Below are 17,589 nucleotides of genomic sequence, written 5' to 3' on the forward strand. Positions count from 1 at the left end.
ATTAGTATAGTCAGAAAGTGCCAGGAATTGACTTCTTAGGACCTGTTTTGGTGAACCACTCCTCATAGTGGAATGTTAAAATGTAGGTTTTTCTGAAAAGTTTTCGATGGGCGCCTTGATCTGTTCCTGCTATAATATTTTGTACGTCCTGATTCAATGCAAATCTAATATTAATTTATTTCTGTAAAGTTGATATAAAAGCAAAGGCGGCTCTTACCGCTCGGCGCCCCTTGTCACGGGCGCCCCGATGCGGTGCATCTTTCGCTTACCGTGTTGAGCCGGCCCTGTCCATCTGGATTGATGGGTAGAGAGAAACGCGTCAGTTTCCCGTGGCAAGTCATTGCGGTTGATTTCATGGGACCGTTCCCACCTTCACCTAATCGAAATCAGTATCTGTTGGTTATTTCGGATTGGTTTACCAAGTATACACTCTTATTTCCACTCAGAAAGGCCAACGCGCCTGCAGTGATAAAAATCTTAGAGGACCAAGTATTTTTGACTTTTGGTACACCACAGTTTATAGTCTGTGACAATGGCACTTTGTTTGCGGGAAGGGAATTCAAACGTTTCGCCGATAAATACGAAGTACAAAAAATCTGGTTCAATGCCCGTTACCATCCCCAAGCAAATTTTGTTGAAAGAACGAATAAAACTGTTGGTACTGCTATCCGCTCATATTTAGAAGAACGTCACGAGTTATGGGATAAAAATTTATCGGAAATACGATTCGCGATTAACAGCGCGCGACACGAAGTCACTGGGTATCCCCCGTCTTATTTAAATTTTGGTAGATACGTGCCTCTTAGTGGTAAATATTATGGGTCTCTGCACGACCAACCTAGCGCTGATTTATATCCTGGTGATCGAGATCAGTACTCTTTGGAACTCGAACAGCTTTCCACCAGTGTTTACGATGAGATACGCCAAAAACTTAACGCGGCTTATCGACGATACGCCAATCGATATAATACAAAACGTAGAAACGTTGAATATAATGTTGGTGATAAGGTATGGAGGCGGAATCATGTGATGTCCGACTTACGACGCAAGGTGTCCGCCAAACTCGCGAAAAAATACGTAATAGCTAGAATTGTCGAAAAAATTTCGCCCTTAGTATACCGATTGACGAATGACGACAATACTAATGCCGGTCGTTACCACGTGAAGGACTTGAAGCCTTATTTCGGGTCAAATTCGGACGTTTCGTTCGGGTAAGCTTGTTCTTTGCTGTACCCAGGCCTCTTTCGTCTTGTTTTCTATGAAGTATTTTCTCTCCTCAGTATTCCTACAGATTCTTTCCTTTTTTAGAGTTTTACCGCCAATCATCGTTATGATTTTATTGTTGCGCCCCACCCCTATGCTTAACCCGATTGTGACAGCCTGCCCAAAGTTTCTTTGACGAGGTTTTACGTAGACTTTCCTTCTTAGGACGTGTGATACGCGTAGTTATCAGCCTTGTGATGATTTATTTCACCAGGGAGGACACAGGAATGCGGCTGCTTGATGTACGGCTCCATTTCTCTTGGATAAGACTTCTTAAAAAGGTTTCCTTTCCGTCAACCTTTTTTTTTCGTAGGGGAGGTGCAGTGTAACATGCGTTACGTCTTCCTGTGTTGGGCCGGGAAAAGAATAGTCCATCAGCCTAGTCCTGCTTGAGGTAAAAGTCCTCTAATGGACCTGTTTCTTCTGTCCTTTCCCCTTTCTTCATATCTTAGTTTTTCTTTTACCGATGGTAAAATTTCAGCGTTGTTGATGCTATAATCAACCACTTGTAGTTCAACCCTTCAGGTTGTTTTAGCGTAGTTGATGCTATAATCAACCAGGTAGTGCTGGCTTCCTCAGGCTTCACCGGAAAATTTTGCATTTTTTTTTGTCGTTTCAACCCTTTCCAGCATTTATCTTTTTGCCGTAGTGCGTTTAGTTTTAATAAACAAAAATATTATTTTCATCATCGTAGCTCCCTCTTTTGAGTGAGTACGTTTCTATCAAGTATCGTTATCGGTTCTTTATCAATTTCGTTTTTAATTATCGACGACACCTTCGCTACGTCAGAGTGACGAGGTACCCCACTTTTAAGGCGACTTCCGGTCAGCGTCGTCTCCCGTCACTCCTGGAATAATCAGTAAGTCCCGGTTCACCACTCTGAAAATTTTCTTGCCGTCTCTTGGTCATTTTTCCACCAGGTGCTATGCTTTGTCTTGGCGAATTCTAATTGCTAATAACGAATCCATGTCTCAGTCCCTTCCGGTTTACGTGTACGCCGCTGGGCAGTGGTCACCTCCGACAGCGCATTGGTCACCTTAATATCTACCCCTACCTTTGAGACGATTCTTGGTTTTTAAGATTTTTCCGGCGACATTTTTCCGAGAGTGTTCACGGTGGTGAAGACTTGTGTCATTTTTGCGCACCAAATTTTTCGTTGCTTGAAAACCCTCAGCAGCCACTTGAGGTAATTATTAAAACTGTCTTTTCCGTCTAAGTGAACCGCTTGGAAATTTCAGGGTTTTTCCTTTTCTTGTCTGGTACCGTGTGCGACGTCGAACCAAGCCAAGATTTTTTGACGACGCCATCTTGAAGGCGGCACGGCTTCTCGTTTGACTTTTTTGAAGCTCTCGAATTTGAGGACGGCCTGGAACATTTTCGCCGGTACGCCAGAAATAATTTACCGCTAATCGGAACATCACTATCTCTGGAAACGCCCAAGGTCAGATTTTTCCAATCTATGAATTTGCGCCCTACACGTCAAATATAGTTCCATCGCCCTTCAGACACTATTCTAAAGAAGTATTCTTAGTTATAATTAATTCGTTGTAAACCAAGCTTACGTAAGCGCGGCCTTTAATTGTGTCGAAATAAGTAGTGTGAATATTTTAATCTATATTTTTTTTCTTTCTAATTTGATAAATCGGTTGTCCCTTTCTTATGTATTTTTTTTTTTCAATAGTTTGAAACTAAATTGGTAGTTGCTAGTTTCATAAAACATTTTATTTACTAACTACCTGGCGCCCACTAATCAGTCTCCCCCTTACATCCTTTCAATAAAATCGACTGCAAAGAGGTTAAATTTCGAGAGAACCTGCGACCCGCCGCCGAAACAACTGAGTGCCGTACGCAGTGGCCGATTTTCAAAATTGGAAACGGTGCAGTATATAGAGAAGGAGGTAATTAGAAATCACAATGAAATTGATCAAGTTAGATTTATTTATACGCATAAATACAATTATGTCAATTTTTTTTTATAATTTAATAGTTTTTACAAGTATAAATGTGCGTTGAGCAATTGTTTTACAACTGTTAAACATGTGTAATATTTAATTTCTTACAATCTGTGTTATTCTGTTGAGAATAGGACGATGATAGGAAAAGTAGGAAATGAAAGGGAGTATTTCGAGTTTAATGTGTCTTGAAAAAATTGACACTACATTCACTTTTCACTGCACTTGATACTCGACCAAAACATGTAAATGTACTATAATATAGCAGCTGTCCACGCAGACGCATCGCTCACTCAAGTAGGAGTGAGGCGGATGGGGAACGCTGCCGAACGCGAAGGCCGATTGTGCCTCTTTGTCGCTCGTTCCGCGTTCTCGCTTGCACTTCAAGCCTTACATGGAACGCCTCAGAGCGAGGTAACGCCGCATGAGTCATGTCGAGGTAACGCCGCATGAGTCATGTTTTTTCGTGCGTGCAACCGGCTCAATCGAATTATAAGACGTTGTACGTCAAAAACCTACCATGTCAAACAGTAACTTCAAAACGTCTGCAATATTTCAAAATTCAGTTTTGCAATTGTTGATTCAATCAATAAAATAAATTGACTCAGTGATTAATTTGTTTGAGACATCCCCTATAAGCAAAACTAAAAAATATGAATGGAATGATAAATCACAAGTATAGTCTCATCCTATTTTGGACATTTTAGATAGGATTCATTTGGCAACATTTTGGGCTGACGTCAATTTTTTGGAGGGAATCAGTAAAGATATTTTGAATAAAAATTTATTATGCTTATCATATGTTTAAAACATCTGCAAGATTTCAAAGCATTCAGTTTTGCAGATTCAAAATTAAATTGTAGGTGAAACGAAGTTCACGGAGTCGGCTAGTGTATGTATAACGTTCACTCTACGAGGACATAGAGTACGGTAGCGTGGAGGAGCAGTAAGGAATTTCTCTCGTAAAGGGACCATGAGTCATATATGGAAGGAATTCGATCAGCACTGGACGCAGTTCTAAATAAACAATGATGTCATGGTACTTCACTGTCCATGAGGGGAGCATTCGAGTCTCAACTATCGTCAAGTATAGTGCTGTCCGACTTAATTTGAATAAAGTTTTTGTTTTTGAAAGTGTCGAGCCTTATACTAGAGTTTTTAATAGTTTATAATAGTTATTTACAAGTGAGAAACAAATAAAATATTGAACAATACACGCAAGGTAAGGAGTTTTTACTGGCTACAGAAGGTGAGTGTCTCGCCTGCGGCTCTCCAGTCATATCCTTCTGTTCGCCAGTAATAACTTTTTTACCATGCTAGTAATGTTAAATACTGTTTTTATATCACCCCAGAACTTCTTTTGTCGTAAGAAATGTATTTTTTTTTATTATTTTATTTCATTACGTTCCCCTACAGGCCGGCGGCTCAATTGCAGGGGAACGGGGGACATACACAACACCCAGACCCGGGCAGGAATCGATCCCACGACCCAAGGTGTAGCGGGTAAGCACGAAGCTACCTAACCCTAACCAGTGACTATATATAGTCACTGCCCTAACCCACCCGGCTCACTACAGGGAACCGTAATCTGTTTAATAATTAATTCTGCGCCATCTGTTGACTACGTTTTGAACGGAAAATTAAATTATAGTTTTCTGCAATTCGATCTGTGGTCATCACAGCCGGCAGTTGTGGTCATTCTTTCGAATATCGATAATGTCGACTCTGTTTATTTTGTTGATTAGCGTCATACAGTGCCCCAATATTTTTTTGTGGCAATAAAAGTGTATAATTCAGAGTGTTAGTTTTGTGTATGTACATATGTACATGTACCCATGAAATAAATCATTGCGGTTTGCACCTGAGGTAGTTCGTCGCACATTTGATTGACTTCGTAGACCTATGTCAGCTTGTCGTCTTCTCGGCATTGTAATGAACTTCATAAAACGACACAGAATTATTTTCACGGTCAATCAAATCTGTAAATTTTGTCTTGAGAATTTTAAAATATTGAAAACTTCAAATTAAATCCTCGAATAACGGTAAAGTTTGAGGTTTTGTCGAAACCAACAAAGTGAATATAGGTAAATAGCTTTAATAATAATGAAAAAACGTTCAGAGTTTAAATAATATATTCGTAGTCACTGCTATACACGTGTTTCGGTACACAGTACCGTCTTCAGGCAGAAGATAAACTAACTAATATATTATTTAAACTCTGAAAATTTTTTCATTATTATTAAAATTAATATGGAGTTTAAACACGCATCAGCCTCATCAATACAAACATAGGTAAATAGAATGGCAGATCAAAATTAATAAGAAACTTTCGCAATGCGTAACTGAATTCACTTTAACGAACACTTTTCTTGAAATCAACGACGTTTTTTGTTACGAAAAAACAAACAACGACTTGAAATGCAATAATACTTTTCACAATCGCACGGAAGAAATAGTTTTGTGTGACACGTCAGTCAGGCGACAGGTCCGCCAGGAATGGCCAACTATTCAAATTCATTCCAAGTGGCGATTCCCGTGCAAAATTTTTAAAAATTTTTTTATCTTTTAGCCGTCTCATTTTTTATAAATATTCTTACATATAAACCTGACGGTAAGGAACACGTAAAAAAAAGAATCGTCCAATTCGGTGCGGTCGTTCTGAAGTTATGGGCGTACATACATTTCGGCGATTCATTTTTATTAATATAGACTAGCTGACCCTGTGAACTTCGTTTCACCTACAATTTAATTTTGAATCTGCAAAACCGAATGCGTTGAAATCTTGCAGATGTTTTAAACATATGATAAGCATAATAAATTTTTATTCAAAATATATTTACTGATTCCCTCCAAAAAATTGACGTCAGCCCAAAATTTTGCCAAATGAATCCTATCTAAAATGTCCAAAATAGGATGAGACTATACTTGGGATTTATCATTCCATTCATATTTTTTAGTTTTGCTTATAGGGGGTGTCTCAAAAAAATTAATCACTGAGTCAATTTATTTTATTGATTGAATCAAGAATTGCAAAACTGAATTTTGAAATATTGCAGATATGGTGGTTGGCTTTGCAGGGGACCAGGTATTAATTAATATCTGTTACGGCGTCTTTCGCCATGCTTGACTCTTTATTAATCTCCCAATCAACTGTCAACAGTACCAACGTACAATACCAACCTAACTAAGATCTACCCTACATCTCCCTTTCTTAAGAAATACAAATAAAATAAACTTATTAACGCACTTATATACTCTTGTGCAGTTTCGCCCTCCTTTTGTTTACGCATTTTGAATTTTGCACGTGCATATATTACATTGGTTGTTCCTGTAAACTTTTTGTCGAAGAACTCTTTTAGTTCTTTGTATGTCGAGAAATCTGTTTCGGTGCACTGATGGCTTTCTAATAATTTAGTTACTTTCGCGCCCATATGTAACAAAAGTGAATTTATTTGTGAGCTTTCACTTGCCGTATTTATCTTTGTGGCTTGTCTGTACCGTTCGAAATGCGTAATCCAAGTTTTCCAATCATCTTTGCTGAACGAAAATCTATCTGGTGTAGGCACTGTGTTAATGATGGTGCTATTATTAGTTGCATTTTCGGCGTTACTGTGTTGAAGCCTACTCTCTAATCTTTGTAGAGCTTGCTGTAACTGAGCCACTTGTTGTTGTAGTTCTTCAACGGTCGCCATTGTGTTTACCTCGTTATTTAACGATGTCTCAGCGATGTTTTACTGAAAAACCCGTCGGTACAAGTTTACTGTGTATCTTTAACACTTTTTACTGTATCTTTCGACACCTGGGGTGCGATTTTGTTTCTCGATCGAAGCGATAAAATAAATGTCATTACGTAGGTTTTAAATGCAAAAGTTTGCATTTATTCTTTGCATATAAGCTTATTAAATGCTCAAAAGTTTACAATTACCTTAATTTTAAGAACTTATAACTCAGAATTACGATTTTGAACTTCTATTTTGACATAAATTTCGAGGTTATGTCTCCAAAATTTATCACTTTACTCAGAGCTATCGATAAAAGATCGCTGCACGAAGACTTGATTTCGTGACAGAATCGAGAAATGTGACAGAAATGTAGCATCTCAACCAATCAGCAAACGAGATTTTATCGCTAACGGGTTTTTTTCGGTCGAAAAACAAAATCGCACCCCTGACACCATGTGGTGGTTGGCTTTGCTGGGGGCCAGGGGTGCGATTTTGTTTCTCGATCGAAAAAAACTCGACAGCGATAAAATCTCGTTTGCTGATTGGTTGAGAGGCTGAGTTGGTGAGACATTTCTGTCACATTTCTCGATTCTGTCACGAAATCAAGTCTTCATGGAGTGATATTTTCTCGATAGCTCTGAGTGAAGTGATAAATTTTGGAAACATAACCTCGAAATTTATGTCAAAATAGAAGTTCAAAATCGTAATTCTGAGTTATAAGTCCTTAAAATTAAGGTAATTGTAAACTTTTGAGCATTTAATAAGCTTATATGCAAAGAATAAATGCAAACTTTTGCATTTAAAAGCTACGCAATGACATTTATCGCAAGCGATAATTTATCACTTCAATCGAGAAACAAAATCGCACCCCTGGTATTAATTAATATCTGTTACGGCGTCTTTCGCCATGCTTGACTCTTTATTAATCTCCCAACCAACTGTCAACAGTACCAACGTACAATACCAACCTAACTAAGATCTACCCTACAGCAGACGTTTTGAAGTTACTGTTTGACATGGTATAAAGTCGCGATCTTTTCTATAGAACCACTCCCTAGTGTAAATTTTCAAAATTTGTTTGGTGTAAGTGACCTTGACAGGTTTCTGGGGGACAACATATGTGTCAAAAATTTGACAGGTTGGATGGCCCCATTGTCAATGTAGATATTTTATTTTAATAAACAGATGAACAGAATATACAGTCTGCACGGGATACAGTGCGGCATAGCTGAGGGCAACCGAAACATTCGTGTTGTGCTAGTTTCGATTGCCATATCAACTACCGCTACCAACCGCGTTCGGCGTAAAGTACTAGATGACAGGGCTACCAACTTGACTTTTTATCGAGTGGTTCCGTAGAAATGACCGCTACTGTAGGTTTTTAATCAAAATAAATATATCTGTTTATCAAGCCCAAAAACTTGATGACGTCATCTCAAGATTTTGCCGAATAAATCCTATCTAAATTGTGCAAAATATCATCAGTATATTTTCGTAATTTATCATTGCATTCATATTTTTTAGATTTGCTTTTACAGTGACTCAAAAAAATGTATGGATCAGTCAATTTATTTTAGAGAATAACTCAAGAGTTGCAGAAATGACATAATTAATATAATTCATAATGTTTAAATATGAGAACTATTAATATGTGATAATTAAACCGAAAACCATTTTTCTAAGAACACGAGGTTAGCAAAAACAAATTAGTTTGTTTAAACATTGTTAAATTAACCCCGAACATGTACAATTTCTGAGCGAAAATATGAAAAATAATTTTTGCAATCTCATCGTGACGTACGATGACGCCACTGTCACGTGATCCAGCTGATAAAAGGTCACATTTTTCGGTCCTCTGCGTTCAGTTTTGATTTCGGTTTGGTCGCAGCAACATCAGAGTCCGTTTTGGCTTAAAAGTAGGGCTCTTTTCACGAATTTCTAATTTATATATTTAAATATTAGTGAAAATGTGTTGTATTAGTACCTACTGTGAACACGAACGAAAATGGATATTTTTTCGAAAAGGACCGAAAACAGGGTAAGTTCGAGTTCAGTTTTAATTTATCGGATTCCGTGATTCGTTCACTCGACAATATTTAAATTTTGGGAAAATTTTCGAAACGACTGAAATCGGTTGATCAAAGCTATACATTTTCACGACATAAATAAATAAATTTTAAACATAATTAATATCATTTATAATGTTTAAATATGATAAGCATCAATGTATGATAATTAAACCGAAACCCGTTGTCCTACAAGCCCGAAATTATTAAAAACAAATCAATTTGTTTAAACAATGTTTAATTATCCCCGAAAATGTGCATTTTCCCGGCCAAAATTTTGAAAAATAAATTTTGCAATCTCATCGTGACGTACGATGACGTCAATGTCACCTGAGCTACTTGTATAAAGGTCACGTGTTTCGGTCCTTTGTGTTCAGTTTTAACTTCTGTTTGATGGCGGCAAGATTGTCGCTTCATTTCAGCGTAAAAGTGGAGCGTTTTAGCGAATTTCTAGTTTATTATTAATATATATTACGGAAAATATGTTGTGTTAGTGCTGTGAACACGAACGAAAATGGATATTTTTCCGAAAAGTACCGAAAACAGGGTAAGTACGACTTCAGTTTTAATTTATCGGATTCCGTGATTCGTTTGGTCGACAATGTTTACATTTTGGATAAATTTTCGAAACGATTGAAGTTGGTGGGTCAAAGCTATACATTTTCGCGATATAATTAAATAAAATTTAAAAATAATTAATACAATTCATAATGTTCAAATATGATAACTATCAATATATGATAATTAAACCGAAATCCGTTTTCCTAAGAACACGAGGTTAGTAAAAACAAATTAGTTTGTTTAAACGTTGTTAAATTAACCCCGAAAATGTACAATTTCTGATCTAAAATATTTTTGTAATCTCATCGTGACGTACGATGATGTCACTGTCACGTGAGCTACCAGATAAAAGGTCACATTTTCGATCCTTTCTGTTCAGTTTTGATTCCGGTCTGGTAGCAGCAATATTGGAGTTTCGTTTTGGGTTAAAAGTAGCACGTGTTGGCGAATTTTTAATTTATTGTTAATAAATATTAGCGAAAATGTTTTGTGTTAAGTGGTATGAACACGAAGGAAAGTGGATATTTTTCCAAAAATGCCCGATTTTTTTTTAAATATGTTGTTAATAACATGCATTCAGGACTGATAAAGTACGCCTTTAGAATATACAAAGTACTGCGTTCATAATTCACAAAATACCGTATTCATCATTTTTAAAGTACGGCGTACAAATTTACAAAATACGGTGTCCTTCACCCATGCTATCAAACCTTAGTCCTCTCTTTTAATGGCAAGACGCACTCCAGACCTCCTCGTATTGTTTGGTTCTTGCTGGGCAACAGCAACGAGCGAGCACAGTCATCGCTCTTTGGCGGCAAACGTGAAGAAATTTGTATATTGTAACTTTTGTAATTGAAGCATTTTCTACTGTAAATTGTATGTGTTACTAACTTAACTTGGGTCTTGCCAATTTAGCTCCAGTGGTGCAAATGCTTTGTTTTCACGGTGCATTTGCTTGGGTTTTAATTTTGCAACAGTGCATTCTTTGGTTCCGAGACTGAATTCTCCATGTCGTCAGACGCTCTGGCCTGGGGGGGTTTTGCTGGCCCTTAGACGCTGGGTCATCATCCTAAACGGATGAGGTTCATCATCCTAAACGGATGAGGTCAGTCGGCCCTGTATCTATGCGGCTGCGTTCTCCCTTGGGCGTGTGAGCGCTGCGACCTATAGATTTCGTTTCGAGTTCCATCGGTGTGCTTGCTTGGGTTTTCATTTTGCAACAGTGCATTCTTTGGTTCCGGGTTTGAATTCTCCATGTCGTCAGACGCTTTGGCCTGGGGGGGTTCTTTTGGCCCTTAGACGCTGGGTTGCATCGTTCTTTGAGACTGAGGTAAAACGACCTTGGATTTATGCGGCTGCGTTCTCCCTTGGGCGTGTGAGCGCTGCGACCAATAGATTTCGTCCCGAGTTCCATCGGTGTGCTTGCTTGGGTTTTCATTTTGCAACATTCTCAATTTTTGGTGCAATTTCTTCCGGTGGTGTATTGAGTACTAACTTTGCATCTGTATTGTATCTGAATTGTATCTGTATCTGTAGTGTATTCTGTATTGTAGCTAGATTGTAGGTACCTGTATTGTATTTCCGTTGTATTGTACTGTATAACGTTCTATCCCTCATTAACAAATCCTAGCCCTCTCCTTTCCTAGCGAGATCTGCTCCAGACCTTCCCGTGGTTCTTGCTGAGCATCAACTATCGAGGACAGAAAATTCAAATTCAAAACCAGCAAAGTTTCACAAAAATCATGAAAATCGCTCGTTGGTGGCCAACGTGGAGCAAAAGAGACTTTTGTAACTCAACTAACTTTGTTAACTCTATATTCTTAAGGAAAAAAAAATATATTACATTTAATTTATTATTTATAAGGACAAATAGTCATTTGCCACGCCGATGCTCATTTTTAGATTAAATGCTCACAAAACGCGTAGATGTTCAATTTGTGTCCGGGGAGATACAATGTTTGCAAGTAGATACACAGTACATCGGGTAGATGCTCAGGTATGTAGGATTATTACTCTTTCTAGGTACTTCGTACTATTCTATGAAGAAAATACCATTTTGAACAATAAAAAAGAATTGTTTTTATATTTATTTTATTCATTAATAAAAGTCTATCACTTGACAAAGTTAATTTCAACACAAACATATCAACTATGTACCTATTTTGGCAATGCCTTCAATTTTCGCCAAGTGTGAACCGTTTAAAGAGTCAGTAAGTGAACGCTGTTGTTTTCATCTTCCCTGGGAAAAGTACTTTGTTTTTGGTTGAATATTTGTTGTTAGTTAAATTAGTGAAGTGATTCTGAGAACATTTTCATAGTAACATGGACTACAGTGGTAGACCACCTCGTGATTGCAGGCACAATGAAAAAACCTGCTTCAGGGGCTTCTTTAAATTTCCCTTGGGATCTGTAAGATAAGAAATATAAAGAATTATATTATTCTATAATCAATAAAAAATTATTTGGCATGCAATTTTTACGGCACAGTGAAAATGCCAATAGTTGTAATGATTTAGGATCTACTTTACTAGCAATTGAATCTAAAGAGAGTAACCAGTGTCAAATTATTAATACAGTTTTAAGCTGAACAACTTTTGCACATAAATCTGTGGAAGTAAATATGACAGACTACAGACATCTGGACATGGGGGAACAAAATTGTTAAGTTATGTCTGTGGATACTAATGAAGAAATGCTTGATGAAATATATCTTTGAAACATGTAGTTATTTTGCCGTTGCACGTAATGTCATCATACATATATGATAAACTTCTCTGTCATTTCAACGCCTTTGATGATGATCCACCATTTGATAACCCTAAGATGCTACATGAAGCATTCAGCTTTTATGTTGCAGCCCTAGAAAAACGATTTGCTTCACTATTTTCTACCAACTCAATTTTACCTTCATGTGGTCGATCTATAAAAGCAGCAGGGGCGGCTCATGACTTGAAAAGTTGATGAGGCAAAGCACAATACGCTCCAAAATATCAATAAATCAAGATTACTTAAATATTTTCTACTTAGTCAAATAAACAAATTTGTAAACTCATTTAACTGTCCACCAAGAACCAACGTGAAGGTGTAAGGAACTCTTGTAAGGAAAGGATGGGAATGACAGGACAAAAGGAAAGGGAAACGTTGTCAGAAAAAACTAATATAACTTAAAAAAAAAATTAAAATAAACTTTAAAGAAAACATATCGAAAAAAATCAAATACAACATAAAATAAACCTAATTTGATTTATAACAAAAAACAAAACGAAAAAAATATAAATACTCTGGATTCATTTTAATTTTTTTTTATAGATCAATTAACGATTTACTCAAATCAGGAACCGGCCGTTTTAATTCCTTAACTACATAGAATTTATCATCATACGTGAAAGTAGAAAAAACAGAACTGCTATTGTCATTTAACGTTAGTAGAGAAAAATTCCGATTTACTCGTAATCTTAAATAACGATTGCCGAAATCAAATTATAACAAGCACAAAGCACTAACGCGACACACGCAAACGTAGGCACTTTTAAGACAAAATTCTGTTACCGAAATTTTGAATCAATTTATACACACACAGATTTGTGGCAAAACAATCAACGGCCTAATTTTGAATACTTCGGCAAATGCAGACTGCATTGTAATCGCACGTTCTCCGCGCGCAAATATTGCATCTCTTTTGCAAGCACCGAAATGAGGCTAGCCTCAATTTTGTCTTTTTTCAACTCATACCGCTTATGAGTGTATTGCAGGTTGCTTGCCTATTAACGATATGATTTCTATATCTTCTGTAGAGGCAAGCTTCGAGTTTGCCTCATTCGCGTCACAAAATACATGTTGTGTCGACTGTTTCAGCGCGCTGTTTAATTAAGGGAGCAACGAGTACCTACTGAGATAAAAATAAGAATATAATTTTCCATATTTATTTTTAAAATTTTAGAAAAAAGACACAAATTATTGACCGAAATGTGTCGTTAAAAAATAGTAAAAATCCTAATAAGGCGTAAAATTCATTGGTGAGGCACTGCCTCACCTGCCTCATAGGACAAGCCGCCCCTGAAAAGCAGCCCTCGTAACTGTGTCCATACCAGCATACCACACCCCTGTGCCCTGTGTACAGTTTCCACCAGATTATTTATTATATTTATTTGTTCGAACGCGCATTTTCTATTCAGTAAAAATAATAAATCACAGTTACAATATTAAATACTAAACATCTAAAATTTCAAATTTGACGCACAATGTTGATATGGTGGTAAATTTTATTTAGTAACAAGGTTTGCCACTACAGTTTCAAGACAAAATTCAAGGTCATGTCCTTACCCAACGGTCGGTTATTGTTGTTCTAGTCCGTTACGTGCATTTCTTATCGGCCTTTCAAAAGCTGCCCTTACTGTATGGTGTACTGTGATCTGAGCAACGATGAAGATGACGAGTGGGAAGAAAAATCTTATTCAAAATATGTATTTGCATTGCAAATGCGGAAGATACAACAGAAATAATATCTTTCGAAATAGTCGAAACCTAATTTTTGTGCTCAAAATGTCAAATCCACCTTTGTATTACAAAAAACAAAATTGTTTTTCTATATATCATAATAAATAATTAACAAAATGAAATATACTAAGTATCAATTTATATTTTTTTGTACCCGTTGACTCACGAAGTACACTATAGTGTACAAGACGTAACTTTTTAATAAAAAATGATAGTAAATTGAGGATGGTGCTAAAAAACATCAAAAAATTTATTGTGTAACGTGGTAAATATGAAAATTTTTGGATATGTAAAAAAATCGTTACCGAAAGGGTTAAAATCACCTTCAAACTCTTCATCTTTATCGAATTCCATAATTAATAGAGCTCAGAAACAAAATTAAACTATTTAAATTATTAATCGAATTTACGCGTTATTTTCAAACAATTCAATTTTCCATAATTACCAGAGCAAACTATGAAAAATGACTATAATTTCTATGACTGTAAGTAGAATTTCTAGAGATGCCAAAGTTGTTAATTTTCAGGATTTTGAGCAAGAGGAAGTAAAACGTTGTACGCGGTTCACTTGCAATTAGCCTTTACTGGGGCTCACCGGATTACAGAACTACAAACATTCCGGCTCGCCCGTAAAGGGGAATTTACTAAGCTTGCCATGTAAATAACTATTACGTGTTTCAGTGTTTTCAGTCGCCATTTTTCCGTGTCGTGTACGCTTGTGCTAATTCAAAAATGAGTGATTCTAATAGCGAATGTTGCACTCCACCCGAATTGTGTGAAGCAGCAAAGGAGGCAGTAAATGCTACACTACGTGCACAATCAAAAGAACGCTACCAAATGGTATACGATAATTTCAAGACTTGGTGCAAACGCAATAAAGTTCAAAAATCTTCCGAGAACGTGTTGTTATCGTACTTCAGCGAAAAGTCGAAAGCTTACAAGTCTTCCACTTATGGAGCCATTCTTCAGTGCTGAAGTCTACTTTGAGTGCAAACGATAATGTCAATATTGACAAATATTCGAGATTAATTTCTTTTCTGAAGCGTAAAAGTGATGGGTTTAGAAGTAAAAAATCAAAATCTTTGACCAGGGAGGAATTTTATAAATTCCTTATCAATGCTGATAATACCAAATATTTAATGATGAAGGTAAGCACATTAAACTCTTAATTTGTTCCTATTAATCAACTTTATCATTGTAGGTTGCCTGTAGAAACTTACGCTGTTTAAAATGTTAATAACCAACAATTAGACATTAATAACACTGTTTTGATCGATACTCAAGAAATTGAAATTTCACGTTCAATCGAGGGTTCGGTTAATATCAGTCACTATAATAGTGTAGTAATAAATTTCTATAAAAAATAAAATTTTGTTTCAATTTGACGTTTCTGAAAACAAAAAGCACATGTTTCATTTCCGAAAGCAAAACGAACTAGTTTGAAATACTGCTTGTTTCAAATCGTTCTAAGGTAATTTTAATTAGGTAATAGTCAGAAAATCGCACACTTGTAGGAAATAGCTATTTGTGCACTAATAAGATAGGAAAAGTGACATTTTTCCACATTCTAGACATGAGATCGACTTCGTCTCGACCAAAAACATGTCCTGAATGTGGAAAGACACTTTTCCTATCAAATTGCACACAAGATTTTGTAAAATTAGATAAAAAAAACTCTTCATTATAAATTTAATTGAATGATAAAGTATCAAGTCCCTTTTAATGCAATAAATTTGTTGTCATGGAAAATACAAACAAACAACGCAATATTTTGCAATTTTTCAACGTTTGAAGTGGTGTTTCTTGAGGTAAAAATGTTGGAAGATGAAGTTATATGTTTTTTCAAAATTTAAGCAAATTTCAAGGTCGACAACTTACCAGTGTAGTTAGCGGAGATCACAACCCTCGCAAAACTGCGGGGTCGCGGACGTTACAGTAAACAACACCTTTTTTTGTACATCTGTGTTGTACACGTCTACAATATTGTAAACAAAAGAAAATGTAACTAAATAGTATGTTATACCATGGCCGACTAGTATAAAGATTATGGCCTGTCCAAAGGTACCATACGTGCTGCCATCTATTAATAACACTATGCAACAAATTAAAAAAAAATAAAATTCACAGAATGCACAGTATGTAGTTAAAATTTCTTACCTCAAACTCAATTGAGGATTGTGCTTGAAAGAGTCGTATCACATCAGGTTTCAAAGTGAAAAGTGTTTATTGAATTTTTTGAAATCATACAAAATTAATAAAACAAAACTTCATTTTTCATTGAAAAAGGTCTTTTTTTTCGAACGATTGGCATTCTCATTGTAGCCAGATTTCGGAGTATCCCTCTGAAGACACCAACAGAAGTCTACAAGCATGGGTGGATATATAAAAGCGATATTTTTACGATTAACTGCAATCAAGTGTCCCAAAAAGTAAGAAAAACAAAACACCCGTTATCTATGTTTTGTGATGTGATATGAGTATAAAACATTTTTTTCTTTAGTGTATGGAGTATAGGTACCCAACCTATCACATCAGGTATCACAATGAAAAGTGTTTATTGAATTTTTTGAAATCATACAAAATTAATAAAACAATACTTCATTTTTCATTAGAAAAGGTCTTTTTTTTCGAACGATTGGCATTCCTATTGTAGCCAGATCTCGCGGTATCCCTCTGAAGACACCAACAGAAGTCTGCAAGCATGGGTGGATACATAAAAGCGATATTTTTACGATTAAATGCAATCAAGTGTCCCAAAAAGTAAGAAAAACAAAACACCCGTTATCTATGTCTTGTGATGTGATATGAGTATAAAACATTTTTTTCTTTAGTATATGGAGTATACCCAACCTCAAACACTATCTGAACTTTCTGTGAATTTTTTAGTGTTGCATAGTGTAATTCAAAAACGACAAAAGAATTATTAACACTTTTTGAAAGGCACAAAAGCATTCATACCGAAATAAACGACCATTACACGTTTTGAAGTCTCATAATGTCAAATCAAATTAAAATTTTGCTAAATTATTAAGTGTAATTATTAATAAATAGATGGCAACACATATGGTACCTCTTCATAGATAAATAATACTACGTAAAGAGAATGCAAACTCCCACTTGATTTTTGGTCTCAATGAACGCCCCCTGGTGCCTTGTGGCCGGTGTTAAAGCATGAACTACTAGATGCGTCATTGCTGCATATTTTATAATTACTATTGTATTTTCATTATCAAAAACACAGAGTAGAATAATATACTATTTATTAGTATTGTCTACGATTTTTTGGCCTTAATCTTTTTTGGTACATTATACAAGCATTTTGATATAATGCATTTTTATGTGTGGAAAGTCTTGTATGGCGACCGCTTAAAATTAAATTCAAACCTTTTACAAACGTAAAAATTGTTAAATATATAATTTTATTACATATTTCACTTTCAATTAATTCCTTATGTTCACAATGAAACGAAAATTTGACATGATGAGATACTATAAACGAAATTTTGTTTTTGATGTTGTCGAAAGATGT

The 17,589-nt window shown here is 36.0% G+C and overlaps 1 long non-coding RNA gene across 1 annotated transcript; it reads left to right on the top strand.

The window, feature by feature from the left end:
• Positions 1-1,982: 1,982 nt before the first annotated feature.
• LOC135143343 (uncharacterized) lies at positions 1,983-3,112 on the top strand. The gene is made up of 3 exons (XR_010282763.1): positions 1,983-2,183; positions 2,239-2,449; positions 2,502-3,112. It is a non-coding gene; the product is annotated as an uncharacterized LOC135143343 (long non-coding RNA).
• Positions 3,113-17,589: the final 14,477 nt, after the last annotated feature.

This window comes from Zophobas morio, unplaced genomic scaffold (assembly GCF_036711695.1).
Source record: "Zophobas morio isolate AGI-343-1 ecotype UQ-CSIRO unplaced genomic scaffold, CSIRO_AGI_Zmor_V1 ptg000058l, whole genome shotgun sequence".
NCBI lineage: Eukaryota > Metazoa > Arthropoda > Insecta > Coleoptera > Tenebrionidae > Zophobas > Zophobas morio.